Source organism: Cryptomeria japonica, chromosome 2 (genome assembly GCF_030272615.1).
Source record: "Cryptomeria japonica chromosome 2, Sugi_1.0, whole genome shotgun sequence".
NCBI classification, from domain to species: Eukaryota; Viridiplantae; Streptophyta; class Pinopsida; order Cupressales; family Cupressaceae; genus Cryptomeria; species Cryptomeria japonica.
Genome location: NC_081406.1, coordinates 200294437 through 200310337, shown reverse-complemented (window position 1 = coordinate 200310337; position 15901 = coordinate 200294437).

Here is a 15901-nt window from a genome sequence, read left to right as displayed (position 1 = left end):
ATGAATTGTTAATTGAGTTAACTGATTGAGAAAAAAGTTGATTGAAAGATGAAAAAAAATGATTAGAGGATAATTTAAGAATTATGCAATTAATCAATTAAAATAGATTGAATATTTAACTGATTGAAAGCTTTTTTGAAAAAAAACAAAGTGGAAGATAGAAATAAAGGTTGAAAAGATAATTGATTTAATTAATAAATAAATTAAATTAATTAATTTAGCATGTGCTTGTAGTTTGACTTTGATTCTCAATTTGATCTTTGCATGAGATTTAATTCAAACATTGAATTTATTTTAAATTCAATTTGTTATTTGAATATATTTAGAACTTGCCTTTGATTTTCAATTTGATTTTTGAAATCATGCACATGTATTTGAAATTAGAAGAAATTAGAAGAATATGAATTTGAATTTGAATTTGGAGAATTAATGAAATTAAATGAAATTAGAATTTGCGAATTTAGAATTGAAGAATTAAAAGAATGAAATTAAAAGAAGTTAGGATTTAATTAAATAATAAAAATTATTCAATTAAAAGAATTAAATCATAATTAATTAAATAATTAATATTTAGAAAAGGGTTAAATGATTAAATGACGAGAAGATAGAAATTGTAATAATTAGTAATATGATGAATGAGATAAATATGAATTTAGAAGAATAAGATTAATTAATTTAATTAAATAATTAAAGAGTTATTTAACTAATTAAGATGAATAATTAGTACATGATCAATGAAACATTTTTAGGTGTCTACAACAACCTCTTAGTCCTAACTCAAAAAGATAACATTCCAGTAGCAGCCTTGAAGGCTTTACCTTTTTTTACTGGAGAAACCTTTGTCACCCTTGAAGAACACATCCAAGATGTGTTAAGTATCTGCACCATATTCGCTATGACAAAATTTATTATTGTAGTAAGGCTCCTAGCCTCTTCATTGAAGGGAAAGGCCCTTCAATGGTATAGAGGACTAGCTCCTAACTCCATACACAATTGGGATGAGTTATGAGAAAAATTGTGCAAACACTTGGAGTGACAATCTGTTACTTATGGCCAACCATCAAGAGAGAACACCATGAGTTCATAGGTGACTTCAATTATAGATTTATAAGACCTAGAATAGGATCCCATCGTTGGTTAAGCCATGATGCCTTTTTATATTTCCTAAGGGCTCTCAATAGTGACATTGCCACTTTGATTCAATATATGGGAGGAGATAATCTTCCAAGGGCATATGATATTGCCATAAGGGAAGAAAATTGCTTAATACAAGCAAGAAAGTTGTCTCTTAGGCCTCCAATGGCCTTATTTCTAGAGGCTCCTACCCAACAAACTATTTTGGCTCCTATTCCAATGACATCAACAAGTCATTTGCTCACACCTGCACCTCCTCTACATTCTGAGCTTCAAGAGCTCAGAGATTCCATAGAGGCTTCAATGTAAAAAATGTACCTACAACTGTAGGGGTTTGGAAATGAATTAGTTTTAGTCAAGAGGCAGTAGTCCCAAGACAATAAGCCCTACCAACCACAAAATAAAAACTATTAGCATCAAAGATCCAACTTTCAAGGGAAAAACCAATGGACAAATTCTAGTTCCTTGAATAGCTTGAATCCAACTACTGCAACCATCTCAAAAGATTTAGTGCCAACACAAAATAATCTTGCTTAAGAACAATAATGGCACAATCAATACAATCAGCCACATAATTTGGCCGCATGCTAGAATGGTGATTTCTCTCAGGCCTTGGTGGCACAAAATGAACCAACAACATTAGGACAAACAACAATTTGGTGGTTGTCCAAACCATTCACAGGTAGATTCCACTTTCATAAATTGGTGGGGGGTTGATTTTTGTGGACTAAATCAAACAACCAGTGACAGTGTTGCCAACAATACAAGGTCAAAAAAGAAGGCTCTGGGTAGTGATGCAACTTCTACCATAGTAGCCCAAACCTCATAGGCTTCCATGCAATCTTCAATGCCAAAGACATTAGACAAGGTGGTTGCTCCAAACAAAGAACAAGACTTGACACAAAATGTCAAGAAAGGAGAGCTACCTAAGGATCCTATGTTATCAAAATCAAACCTTGTTGCTACTAAGGTCTCTGATAAGGCCACTGCTCCATTTAATATCGTTGAATAAATGAAGGCCAAATTTAATGTCTCTATATGGTATTCTCTTGCTATCCCATCTTAGAGAGACCAACTTCAAAGGGGCTTGATGGAAATCAATGTTGCAATGGATACTAGTCAAGGTTGCAATTCTTTGATGCCTAGAAGCTTGGTGCAACCTGTGGGGGCAAATAATTCATAAAAAAATTAGCAAGCCTCCCCCTTTCTATCTCTTTAATCACAAGGAATATCCTTGTTCATAATTACATGATAGATAGTGGGGCTAGTAGCTCAGTTATGCCAAAGATAGTGGCTGACCGCTTAGGCATCAAATATGATCACATGAACATAGGAGTTGTGCAGCTTGATGGTAGAACAATTCGTCCTGTGGGGGTCAAAAATGATCTAAATTTAATCTTGCATGCTTGTCCTGGCTGCAGTGTACTACAAGATATTTCAGTTATTGATCTCCTTGCTCACTTTGACATTTGTCAAGGGAATTCACTGCTAGGATAGCTGGCTACCTATCCTCAGATTGGTTTCATATGATTTTTAAAATGAGGTATGGTACCAAGGTGACCATTAGGGTAGAGCCTTTTTCCTTAAACCATATTGAACCCTACATCCCAAGCCCCATACAAATGAATTTCTCCTTCCATGAGGAGAATGAGGATGTATTTATTAGGGAGCCTACAACTCAATTGGAGGAAGTTCCTAATTGCCTACTTGATGGGAGGGCAAATGCTTTTCAGTTTGACCTAACTAATGAGGTCAATATTCCAGGCCTTGGTATCTTTTGCATCCATTACGAGAACACCCCTATCCCCAGTATCACAAAGGAAGACAAAGACTTGTAGGTGGTTGTTAACCTGAAGGAAGAAAAGATAAAAATAGAGAGACAACCTGAAGATTTTAGATATTTGTGTAAAATGTCTCATGAAACTGAGACATGTGCTGATGAGCTTAGTATCAACACATGTGATTATGATGTATGTTGGTTCTCCCCTATCCCTAAGCATGATAATGTTGAGTATGAGGCATTCATTTAGTGTGAAGATGTTTCTTTTGATATGAGGGATAAGGTTCCCGAGCTTGAATATTTTACTTGAGACCAACATACCAAGTTTGAAGATGTTGAACAATATGTTGATCATGCAGATATTCTTTTGGTTGCTCAACTTGATAGTGTGCCTAAGTTTCAAAATTTCTTATTTGATATGTCTGAGGAGCCCCCTTTTGTAGGTCAAGACAAGAATATGGTATAGTTATTATCTCCATGTGAGTTTGAGGCCTTTTCCTTTGGTTTCAGCTCATACCAAGAGTAGGATAACACTAATAGCAGTGTTAAATCTGATTCTGACCCACCCTTTATACATCTTCCCTTTGTTGCTGAGCATGTATTTGATACACTTGCATGTGATTCAAAGGCCTATTTTGTGTGGATCCCTTGCAACAAAAAGGAAAATAGTGAGTTTTCTTTTCACCACATCAGCAACACATATATTCTGATACATGCATGTAGGATACTTCAATTTTTGCAGCTAGATGGTGACTACAACCATGATATGAGGGAGATCAACACCTTCAAGAGAATCACTTTGGATAGAGGCAAATGCTTTCATTGTCTCTGAGTTTTAATATTGTAACTTTTAGTTAGTTTTCTCTATCTTTCCAACAAGTGCATGTGCATAGGCTATTCTCCAGATTGATGAAGTTTTGATATTTTGCAGGTTGTAGAGGCAAAGATTATTTATTGTTCAGGTCTTGACTCTGTGCCCAATGGATTTCCTCCCAGGCATTTGGTCTTTCCCTAAGCGGGCTTAGGCCCCCCTTTGGGTTGCCAAAGTTGACCTTTTTTTTGTCAACTTAAGATTCCACCTGAGAAAAGCTTTTCTGCATAACCTACGTGTTATGTGCATCTGCATAACCTTCGTTTTATGTGCATTCCTTATTGATAATCTACAGAAGGACCTTTTTGCCTTTTCATCCTTTTCAAGCTTCTTGTTCTATTTTTGAGTTGATTGGGTCAGTTGATCAACTCACTTAATGGCTACTGGCTAGAGGGTTCCAATTCATCCGTGGGCTAGTTTATGTATTTGTTCCCACTGGCTTGTGATATTATTCTTTTCCTCTTGCGCCCCTATAGGGTTTTTTGGCCACTCCGATTTGGTGTTGCAGGTGAGTGAGGACTTGGCTTGTTCCTCCTGCCTTCCCGCACATTCCATTTTCTCCTTTAGTTTCACTTTGTGGGCCTACGATCACTTGTTATTGCTTTCGCCGTACCCCCTAATGATATTTTGGCTTCTCACTTTGTTGTTGCTAGCGAATAGGAGGCTTGTTTCCCTCCTCCCCGCTTCCGCACACGGTATTTCTAGAAGCTCAATTTCTATGACAGGTGAGTGAGGGACTCATTGTCTCTCCTCCTACCTCCTCACATTCTCTTTTAACAATGTATTTATAATGGTGCAGGCATGTGAGAGACTTGTTTCTCTCCTCCCACTCCCTCGCATATCCCTTTGGCGATATATCTTCTACACAATGGGCGAGTGGGTGACATGATGTGTAGGTGAGGATGTAGTGGGCCCTTGATCTCAGCCATCAATCTCCACTTGAAATCTCCATCAGATGGTCATGTTTTAATCTTTTTTTGGGCCTTTTGGATGCTTATGTGGTGAGATCTCTCCATCAACAACTAGCATTTGGTTTTCTTTGTGACCGTTAATATTTAAACTTTGTAGGGAGGTGGTTATTGACTCAATGGTCGAGATTGGTTTTCTGTTCGATCAGCACCCCAAATCAGATCCGTTTTGTTCCAACCATTGGGGATTTTCACCATTACTCCAGAAGTAACCTTGCAGGCCAATTTTAGATGCACCCTTTTCCTCTTTAAGGCATTTTGGAGACTTTCTTTCCTCTGTCGTGCCACCATGATGCATCTGTCACAGAGATGTCCTCTCTTGCAAATTTTTTTGCCTCTTTTAGGATGATGACCCCTTGCAAAGGAAATTCAACACACCATCAGATCAGCTTGTTGACATCGTCTTCCTCCCTTTTGTAGATATTGTGTAACCTAACCCTAGGAGGGTTAGGGTTTCAGCTATAGTTTTCATTTTGAGTTATGCCTCAACTATAAAGGAAATTTTTGTATCTTTCCAAAGGATCTTCTTTATTTTTCTCTTGTAGAATACATGGTTGTTCCTCTGCAATTGTAAATTATGCTTTGTCTTCACATTAATAAGACTATCTTCTCTTGCCTTTATTCACTTTAATAAATTCGTGTAGAAATGTGTTACCTTCTTTCTTGAATGCATTATGATTTGTTTCCCCTTAACTGTAGGTGACTGTGTTGATCCCTCTATGGATGTTGACAGTGAACTAGTATTAGTTCCTCTCCCCATCTTGTAGATTTCTAATCTTCACTCATGCCTAGGTGATGAATTAGGATAGAATATCATGCATACTAGGGGTAGTTTTATTGATGTTTTGGTATGTTATTGGCAGGGAAGATCACCATTTAAATCTTGCTCCAACCCCCTTTTCCTTTCAAGAATTCCCTCTTTATCCCTTTTCCTTGTCAGATCAGTAGATTAGGATTTATTTGTGTTGGGTTGGTCCAACACTTACATCAGATTGGATTGGAAGTTGATGTTCTTTGGAGACTCAACCTCACTATTGCAAGTCCCACACTTGGGTTGTTGTTTCCATGTTTCACAAGGTTGATCATCACAACGTGCAACTTTTGTGACAATAGGTCCTGCAAGGTACATAAGAGCTCCATATGCTATCTATCATTGGCTTGGGTTTTCGATTCTTGACAGAGAGAAATTATGGCAAATAGAACTTTTAGATGATAACACCAAGTTGGTGTCACTTGAATTTGATGTAGTGTATCTCCCATGTTGTCCCTGTTCCAATATGTAGGGATAAACAGGCTTTTGCAGTAGGATGCAATAAGGTTGCCTACATCAGACCTCCGGGGTTATTTGAAAACTACATCTTATATGTTTTCATCTATATTGAAATGATCCAAGTCATTCCATTAGATTTTGAGATCCATGTCACTTCCTTAACTAGTTTGCCTTTCCAGTTGGCCATATATTCCCTATATTCCTTGTTTCAAGTGCTATTCTTAGTTTGGCTATCCAAAATCTTCTATATTTTTTCCAGTTGTTATTATGGCAACTATTCTTGAAGAGAGGCTTCCATGTTTTTACCATAAGATTGTGGGTATCTACACCAAGATATTGAACAATTTAGTATCCACTAGAAAAAAAATACTTAAAATAGATGACACATTACGTGTTTTTAATAAATTAAAAAACCACATATGTGTTAAGGCTTTGAAAATCTAAGCCAAAACATGTACATGTTATTTGAATTATAAACACATACATGTTATTTAAAATAAAAACACACATGCACTTTTATGAGAGAAAAACATGATCATGCCCCTAGATGCTAATGCCTTTGGCCTTCCTTTAGTTTTTTGCATCAATATATATATATATATATATATATATGTATATATATATATATTTATTTATTTATTTATTTATGAAATACATTTAAGTATAAGTTATATTTTCTCTATATTTTATCAAAATATAACTTATACTTTAAGTTACATTTTATGTCTATAGTGGAAGAATGTTTGAGAATGGTATTAGTTCTCTTGGAGTCATAAAGGGTATACACATCAAGACGTGGTACCAAAAGGGGGTCTTAGGATGCCACTTTTTTTCTTAAATCGGCGAAGTGTGAACTTTAACCACAAATTAAACATAGTTACACTCCAAATTTGAAGGTGCAACAAGAACAAGAGTCAAATTGCTTTGAGTCTACTTTCCAAACTACTAATTTGAAAATTGTGGAGATTAAGGGTTTAAAAAAGGGGGGCCACAAAAACTGGTCCCATTTTTATGCAAAAAACATAACATAACATCTGTTATGGCCCCCCTAAAATGGAAACTTTTTTTTTCCCTAATTTTAAAAATCACTCCAGTTATAAATTAGCTAACACCTTGTAGTTTATGCTAGATTTTTTGGCTAATTTTTTAATGGGTATATGATTTTTTACTAATTTTCAAAGTGGACACATCTTGAAAAATAAAATTTTGAGCATGTTCCCCCATAAAATAGTTGAAAAATAATAAAAAATTGAAACATTTTTTTTCAAGGTGTGTAGAATGGACTCTAGTTTCTAAAAATGAAAGTTATTTCAAAATCTGATGAATGTGTAAAAAACTATATGGAAAATTGTTGGTTTTTCGCCAAAAATGAACACACTAAAAAAATAAATTAAAGATGAAAGCCTTAACAAAATCAAAATTTGAAACAAATCACATATAGCTAATAGAGAAATTAAGGCTGCTATGGTATTTTTTTTTTTAATTTGTATTGAAACATGTCCAAACTTGATGGATAACATGACCAAAAATATGTGAAATTTTTTAATCTTCTGATAAAAACATGTCTCAATCTTGAAATGGGTTGGAAGCCCAAGGACAATCCAACCCAAAGGATTGGTGTATTCCAATGCAAACTATTTGGCACACACCAAATATGGCACTTTCCCTATTTGGTGCTCACTAAATTTTATACATTTGAAAATTGTAGGAGAGGTTTCAAAAGGGCAAATGTTCCAAACCCAAACCCTAAAGAAGAATATACATGAAATATGACTTATACTCTAAGTTATATTTTATGTATATATTGGTAGGATGTTTGAGAGTGGTTTCATCTCTATAGGAGTTATAATGTAGATTCTAGGTTTTAGAGGATCATGTAATTTTTAAACAATCAAATTTTAGTAATCAACATGTGAAATTTCAATAATCAACATGCTCCTATTAGCTTTTTTTAATCTCTATATCTCAGTCTCTTTATTTTCCTCAAACTCTAGACCTATCTCTCTCCCTCTCTTATCTCTCTCACCTCTCTCTCCCATCTCAAGGTATATCCCACCCTCTCTACCATTCATTCCCTCCTTACCTCAATTTCTATCCTTGCTCCCTCCCTCTCTCTTATTCTCTTTGACTCTCTTATTGTTTCTCTTCCCTCCCTCTCCATTCTCTTGATCACTACATATCCCTTCCATCCTCTCTCTCCCCATATCTAGGTCTCTCCTTCCCTCCCTCTTTACCTCACTACCTTTCCCTAGTTATATCATTACCCACCTCTCCCCCCTCTAGGTTTTTCACCTATCTATTTCTCCACTCTCTAGTTCTCTCCCCCTAGGATCTCCTTCTCTTCTCTCTCTCCCCCCGCCTTACCCTTATCCATTTATGAACTATCTCCTTCTCTTCTCTCTCTCCCCAAACCTTTCTATATCTTCATTCCATAGGTGTCTCACTCTCTCCATGTCTACATCTCTATCCATCTCCTCTTACTCATCTCTTTGTTCTTCTATCTCTTCTCTTCTCCCTCCCTCCCCTCTCTAGGTATCTCCCTTCCCTTATTCTCCTCTCCCTCTCTCTCTCTCCCTCCCCCACTCTCTCTTATTATCTCTTCCTCTCTTATTCTTTCTCTTTGTGGACATTGGTGGAGACCTATTTGAACAAGTGTGAATCACTTCCAAGAGAGAGCAGATTGATTCAATGAATGTAATTGATCTTTTGGTGCATACAGAAATACAGTTGCAGGTTTCATAGAACATCTTTTGGTGTTGAAAAATCAATACGTTGCATTGATAGGACTTGGCATGGCATGAAGGTTTAGAATTGTGTAGTTCCATTTGTTTTCTATTGGCTTAGGGACTGGGTGGACACATCTGAGTCAGAAGTTCTTCTGCTCTAGTTTGACAACTAGGGTAAAGTGCAATCAAGGTTTCATCCAGCGATGGCTCTAACTTGAGATTCCTGCATTGGACCACAATGGCCATTTGGGGAGTTCAAGTTAGAGCAATGTACATTAGGACTCTAGTAGTTGCAGCTTGGGAAGTGTCAGCACTTAGGTTCCGCACCACACCCTAGGCCAAGCATGCCCACGTGCTTGGTCTCAAAATTGAGAAAGTAGGAGTGCAGAAGGACTTCAGGAGTGGACTGAACCAATCCAAGGTTGGATTGTGTGTGCAGGAGCACCCTTAGACCTAAAGCTAATGTTTATTTAGTCTTGTGAATCCATTTGCAGTTTGTTACTTTAGAACTAGACCTAGTTACCCCTATTAGGCCTGTCTAGCCTAAAGGAATTCAGAGGTGTACAAAAGGAGTAGGAGCCTGTCCTTTTGGAATTTGAAGGTATTCCCTAAAGGGTACTCAGATTTGAAGTTTTTTTTTCTTCATCCTTTGGAAGAGTTGAGGTTGTTTTGCAGAAAATAGTGTTTGTAGGGCTACAAGCTGAATTCGGTCTGGTATGACCGTATAGTAGCACTTGGGTGTTGCAGGTCTAGGAGCTGTTGGGGATCAACTTGGTTGATCAAAAGAATTCATTTCCAAGCTAGGGGAACCCTGTCGACTCCCTAAACCAAAGGGTTCAAGTATTTCCATGTTTTGCTAATTTGGCTAGTTAGCCATTAGCCTTAGCATGCTAAGTAAGGTGACATTGTTCACTGGGTTAGAGTGAACAAAAGGTTTGATCATCTACAGAAGGTTGGAAATAGGGCTTAATTGTGCTTCCCCTGCTGACCTCTGCATCAAGTGGTATCAAAGATTAGGAAAATCCTAAGGGAATAAGTAGTTGAACATGTCTAACCAAAACCAGGAAGGAAGAGAGGAGATCCTTAGGATCCCTTCAAAGGTGACCAATGCTGAAATTGCAAAGATAGTTCAAGGATTGAGCACTAAACTACAAACTTTGAAAGGAAAGCTTAGTAGGAGGGAAGAAGGTCTAGTAGAAGAAAAGGGAGAAGAAGAGGAGACCTCAGAGTAGGAGGAAGAGGAAGAGGAAATTCTTGCAGACAAAAGACACCTTGTGAATTCCCTCAAGTCTGTGGCTAGAAGGAATTTAGACAGTAAGTCAGACTTGCCCATGTTCAGTGGAAAGATAGACTCGGACCTAGTCATGGAATGGGTGGATGCATTGGAAATTTTCTTTGAATGTGATGAGATCCCTGAGAACTAGAGGGTCAAGATAGCAAAGACAAAATTGAAAGGTGCAACATTGACTTGGTGGAACTTCACTCAAGGAGAAAGGGTGAAGGCAGGAAAGAACATGATCACTTCATGGAAGGTGACGGTTTCCAAGATCAAAGAAGCTTATGTACCTAAAGATTATGAAGTACAACTTCATAAAAAGAGACAAAATTTGAGATAGAAGGAGATGGATGTCAGTAGCTATACTGAGGAATTCCAAAGGCTGTCTGAAATCCAAGATAGTGGAAGGTGAAATTGAGAAGGTAGCTAGATACCTGAACGACTTGAGAATAAACATTCAGGATGAAATGAACCTTTGCAAACCAGAGACAATGCAAAAGTGCTATCAATTTGCACTAATGGTCGAAGAAGACCAAAATAGTAGGGACAGAGGAAAAAAGGACTTCAATAGTAGAGGTAAATGAATGTCTAGTGGAAAGGGACAAAACTTCAAAAACCAAGGAGAGTTAAACCAAGAGAACTCACAAGGAGAGAGTAGTTCTAGAGGTGGATACAGAGGCAAGAGATCCAATAGAAGAGGCAAATCTGGTGGAAGAAATGGAGGTCCTATGAGGTTCTTTAATTGCAACCAAATAGGCCACCATGCCAATATATGTCCGGAGAAGACAAGATCAAGCACACAAGGAGATAGGAGAACAAACCTGATTCAGGAGGACACACAAAGTTCCCACTCACCCTCAAAGGATTTGGAGCCAGAAGAAGGAGTATGCCTAATGATGAAGAGGACATTGCTAAAGACACCAACACCACAAGAACCACCACAAAGGAAGATGTTGTTTAGGACCCATTGCAAGAGACATGATAAGGTCTGTAAACTTGTTGTTGATTCTGGTTCAATTGCGAATTTAGTGTCTAAAGAAATGGTAGACAAACTCAAACTTGTAAATATTCCCCATCCCAACCCATCCCATGTATCTTGGCTTAGCAAAGGCCAACAAACCCTCATAAATGAACAGGCTTGGGTCGATTTCTCTATAGGAGAATATAAGGATAGAGTACTATGTGATATTTTAGACATGGATGTGTGTCATTTTCTATTAGGTCGCCCTTGGCAGTACATGATGGGATGAAAAACACTTATACCATTAACAAGGATGGAAATGTATACACCATGAAACCACTGCCTGACCTAAGGAATGAAAAGAAAAAGGAACCAATGGTATTATTGGTAGGAGAAAGGGAGATGGTAGAAACCATAAAAGAAGCCAAAGGAGCCTATGCCTTAATCTTGAAGCCCAAGGAGCAGGAAAACCCTAAGGAGGTACCCAAAGAAGTGCAAGAACTTCTCGATATTAACAAAGGTGTAGTTGTAGGAGACATGCCAGATGCCCTACCACCCTTAAGAGATGTATGGCATCACATTGACTTCATACCTAGTGCTTCACTACCTAACAAAGTAGCTTATAAGCTTACCCCTGATCAGACTGCAAAAGTCTCAAGACAAGTCCAAGATATACTGCATAAAGGGTTGCTTCAAAAGAGTAAGAGCCCCTGTGCAGTCCCTATTGTATTAGCCCCTAAAAAGGATGGAAAATGGAAGCTATGCACCAATTCTAGGGCAGTGAACAAAATCACAATCAGATACAGATTCCCAATTCCAAGGATTGAAGATCTAATGGATCAGTTAGGAGGTGCATGTTACTTTTCAAAGATAGACCTTAAATCAGGCTATCACCAGATCTGGATAAGGCTAGGAGATGAGTGGAAAACTGTGTTTAAAACCATAGAGAGATTATATGAATGACTTGTCATGCCATTTGGCCTTAGTAATGCACCTAGTACATTCTTGAGATTGATGAATGAAGTTCTTCAGGACTTCAATGGAAAGCTTGTGGTTGTGTATCTTGATGATATACTTGTTTTCAGTAAGACCAAGGCAGAGCACTCAGAACATCTTAGTCAAGTCTTAAAAAGACTTCATGAACATAAATTGTTGATAAATCTAGAAAAATGTGTTTTCATGCAGGATGAACTAATATATTTGGGATTTGTGATATCCAAAGGTACTTTGAAGATGGATCCAGAGAAGGTAGATGCCATTGTGACTTGGCCAACACCAAGGACACCGAGAGAGGTGAGAAGATTTCATGGGTTGGCAATATTCTATAGGAAATTCATTAAGAATTTTAGTCACATCTGTGCACCACTTCTTGACACCGTCAAGGGAGGAAGAAAGGTAAAGTTTGAATGGACAAACAAAGTAGACGACACATTTGAATACCTGAAAGGTAGAGTGGCACAATTTCCTATTCTTACCCTTCTTGATTTCAATAAACTGTTCATAGTAGAAACAGATGCAAGTAATTTGGCCATTGGAGCAGTCCTTAGCCAAGAAGGTAGGCTAGTTGCATTCGTTTCTGAAAAATTGAATGAAGCTAAACAAAAGTATAGTACATATGACTTGGAACTGTATGCAATGGTGCAAGAACTTCCAAAGTGGAAGCATTATCTTTTGCCCATATAATTTATTATTTTCACTAACAACCATGCATTAATCTTCTTGAATGGACAGGAGAAACTAAGTTGTGTTGGCATTATGTGAACTAGTATGAAGAAATGATGACATCGTATGTTGTCATTGATGTCAATATGTCGAAGAAGGGAGAACTGATGTATGTGAGAATCGATATAACATTGTGAACCCGTATATGTGCCAAAGTGAAGCAGTGTGTTTGTTCAAGAAGAATCGGCATGTTGATATGGGAATTGGTACATGGAAGCTTTGTATGACTACCAATTGGTAGTCTCAGGGTTTCCGGTTGATAAGCTTCAAGCCTGTGTGACTCAATCGGTGACTTTGTATGATGAGTTAGCATTGTAACGAAGAACAAATCATGTTGCCACGACAACCTTGTGCATGTGAAGGATCTTGCATGAAGGAGATTGTCCCTATCTACCTCGAGAATGTGCGAAGTCTGTAAACGGTGATAACTCATGATGGGTTATCAGCCACCATGAAATTGGTGGAAAACAAATGATGAAGAACGTCTTGAGATTGGTTCAAGACTACTGCATTTAATGCTATGTTCTCAATGGTCAGGATTGAACCATTTGAATTGCTCAACCTAACAGGTTTAGGGTTTAGGGTTTATGCTACTGACCTATCTGTTTCCTATAAGGTCGATGTTGTGTTTCTTTCTAAGTTTGTTGGCAAAAGTTGTGTGTGAGTATCCAAGTGAAGAGATACGTGATTCTTGCCAAACCAAAAGAGAGAAGTGATACCTGCAAAGTGTAAGTGCAGAAGGTGAAGTGGAGCTAAAGCAGATCTGCATTGGCATTAAGTGCTGTTACCAGATCATTGTAATACTTGTTGATCTCTAACCACTTCAACAGTTGGGAAATCCCTTAATAGGGTAGCTTTAACTGACTTACTGTAAATCCTTTAACAGGGTGACTCAAAACCATTGAGTTCTTAAAATCCTCTAACAAGGTAACCTTTAACAGGGTTTAACCCTTAACCAGGTATTCTAGCCATCCCTTAACCAGGTGATCCCTAACAAGATCGGTTCCTAATAGAACCTATTGTATCAGTCTTTAACCGGACAAGTCTCCTAATAGAGTAGACTTCTAAAGAGTTCAAAAACATCTTGTGGGTATTCATCCCCACCGTGGTTTTTTCCAGTTGGGTTCCCACGTGAAAAATCTATGTGTCATGTGTGGTGTTATTCATATGATGGTTTAAGCTATTTATGTCTGAAGGTAAATCATGTTAATCTAGCTATTTATATATCTTTGATGATAGATTACCTGTTCATGCACTAGGGTGAAGTGGAAATGAAGTATTAGATTGTATGAAAAGATAAGTGTCAACCAGTTTATGCTTGTCTCAGTTATTCTGGGTTTTGTCGGTTGTACTCTGTTTAAGACCAATGTTACTATTTGTCTGTCAAAGCACAGTGTCTGCTGACAAACTAGTTTAGGATTGTGTTTTTGTCTACACTAATTCACCCCCCCTCTCAGTAGTGGTTTGGTACTATCCATTCATCATTGAGTTATCAATTGGTATCAAAGCATCCTCCAGGTCCTCTGTGTTATAAGCTTAACCGCTTGAGGTAAAGATCCCAGTCTAATGATGAAGAGGGAAGGTCCAAAGTTCAATAGAGAAAATTTCAGTATATGGAAAGATAGAATGAAGATATACATCAGAAGCATGGTGCTCAGCACTGGAGCTATGTTGAGAATGCCTATGTTGCCCCTATCGGTACTCTCACTGATGACCAAAAGAGAGAGATGCAGGAGAATGGGCAAGTCATGGAAGCCCTAATTAGTAGTTTATCTGGCATTGAGTTTATTGATGTCCAAGATAAGGCAAATCCCAAAGAAGAATGGGATACTCTTGAAAATATCTATGGTGGTGATGAGCATGTAAAACAAGCTAAGGAAAAAAGCCTTAGAGGGAAGTTTGAAGACATGCGGATGGTTGAAGGTGAGACCATTAAATAGTATGGAATAAGAATCAAAACTATTGTTGGAGATATCAAGAGTGTAGGTGGTAAAATGGAAGATTCCACCATAGTAAGCAAAGTCCTAAGATCCTTATTACCGGTCTATGCAATAAGGGTTGTTGCTATTCATGAGTTGAGATCAATAGATAAGACTAAGGTATCCCTAGACTCCATCATTGCAAAGTTGATAGCCTGTGAGCTAAATAGTTTTGATGGCAGTGTTCAAAAGGTTGAATTAGCTTTTAAAGCTTCTATTGTACCATCCAGAAAAGGAAAAGAAGCTAGCACTAGTGGTGAACCAAGACAGAGTAAAGAAATGCATGATGAGGAGATTATGATGGCATTTGAAGCTCTTCTTGCCAGGAAACTTCCTAAAGGAACCGGCAAATACAGAGGTAAGCTCCCTTTGAAATGCTTTTCTTGTAATCAGATAGGTCATATTGCTATAAACTGTCCTAATGGCGACAACAAGGACAAACCGGAAAGGTTCAAGAAATTCAGAGGAAACTAGAGAAACTATTTTGTGGCAGTTGATGAAGGTGTCACAGATGAGGAATCAGAAGATGAAGAAAATGAAGATATTGTGTTTGTTGCTATCAAGGAAGATGTGTCAGACAAGAAGGCTCTTGTCTCCCGCTTTGATAATTCCAATGAGTGGATTATTGACAGTGGTTGTTCTCACCATATGACTGGTGACCGGAGCAAGTTTGTATCCTTGGAAGAGTATGATGGTGGTGTGGTTCGCTTTGGTAATGATGCACCATGTATGGTCAAAGGCAGAGAGCCCATCTCTCTGAATGGAAAGAGTAGTGCTGACAATGGGTATTGGGTTGATGGTCTAAGACACAACCTTCTAAGTGTTGCCCAGCTGAATGATAATGGTCTCACTCTGGAATTCAAGAATGGAGTATACAGAATCAAAGGAAAGAATGGTGAATTGGTGGCCACCGGCATGTAAACCAAAGATAACTTATTTTAGTTGAATGCAAATATAAGTACATGTCTTATGGCTAAATTTGATGATAGATGGATATGGAATAGGAGGCTTTGCCATGTAAACTTTGATAGCATTGTGAAGGCCAGTAGGATCAAGGCAGTTAGAGGGTTGCCGGTGCTAAGAAAACTAGAAAATACCTTGTGCAGAGAGTGTCAACTAGGGAAAATGCCTTCCTCAACCTTTAAAGGTAAACCTTTCACTTCTGACAATTTTCTTGATCTTGTGCATATTGATTTGTGTGGTGCTATGAAAAC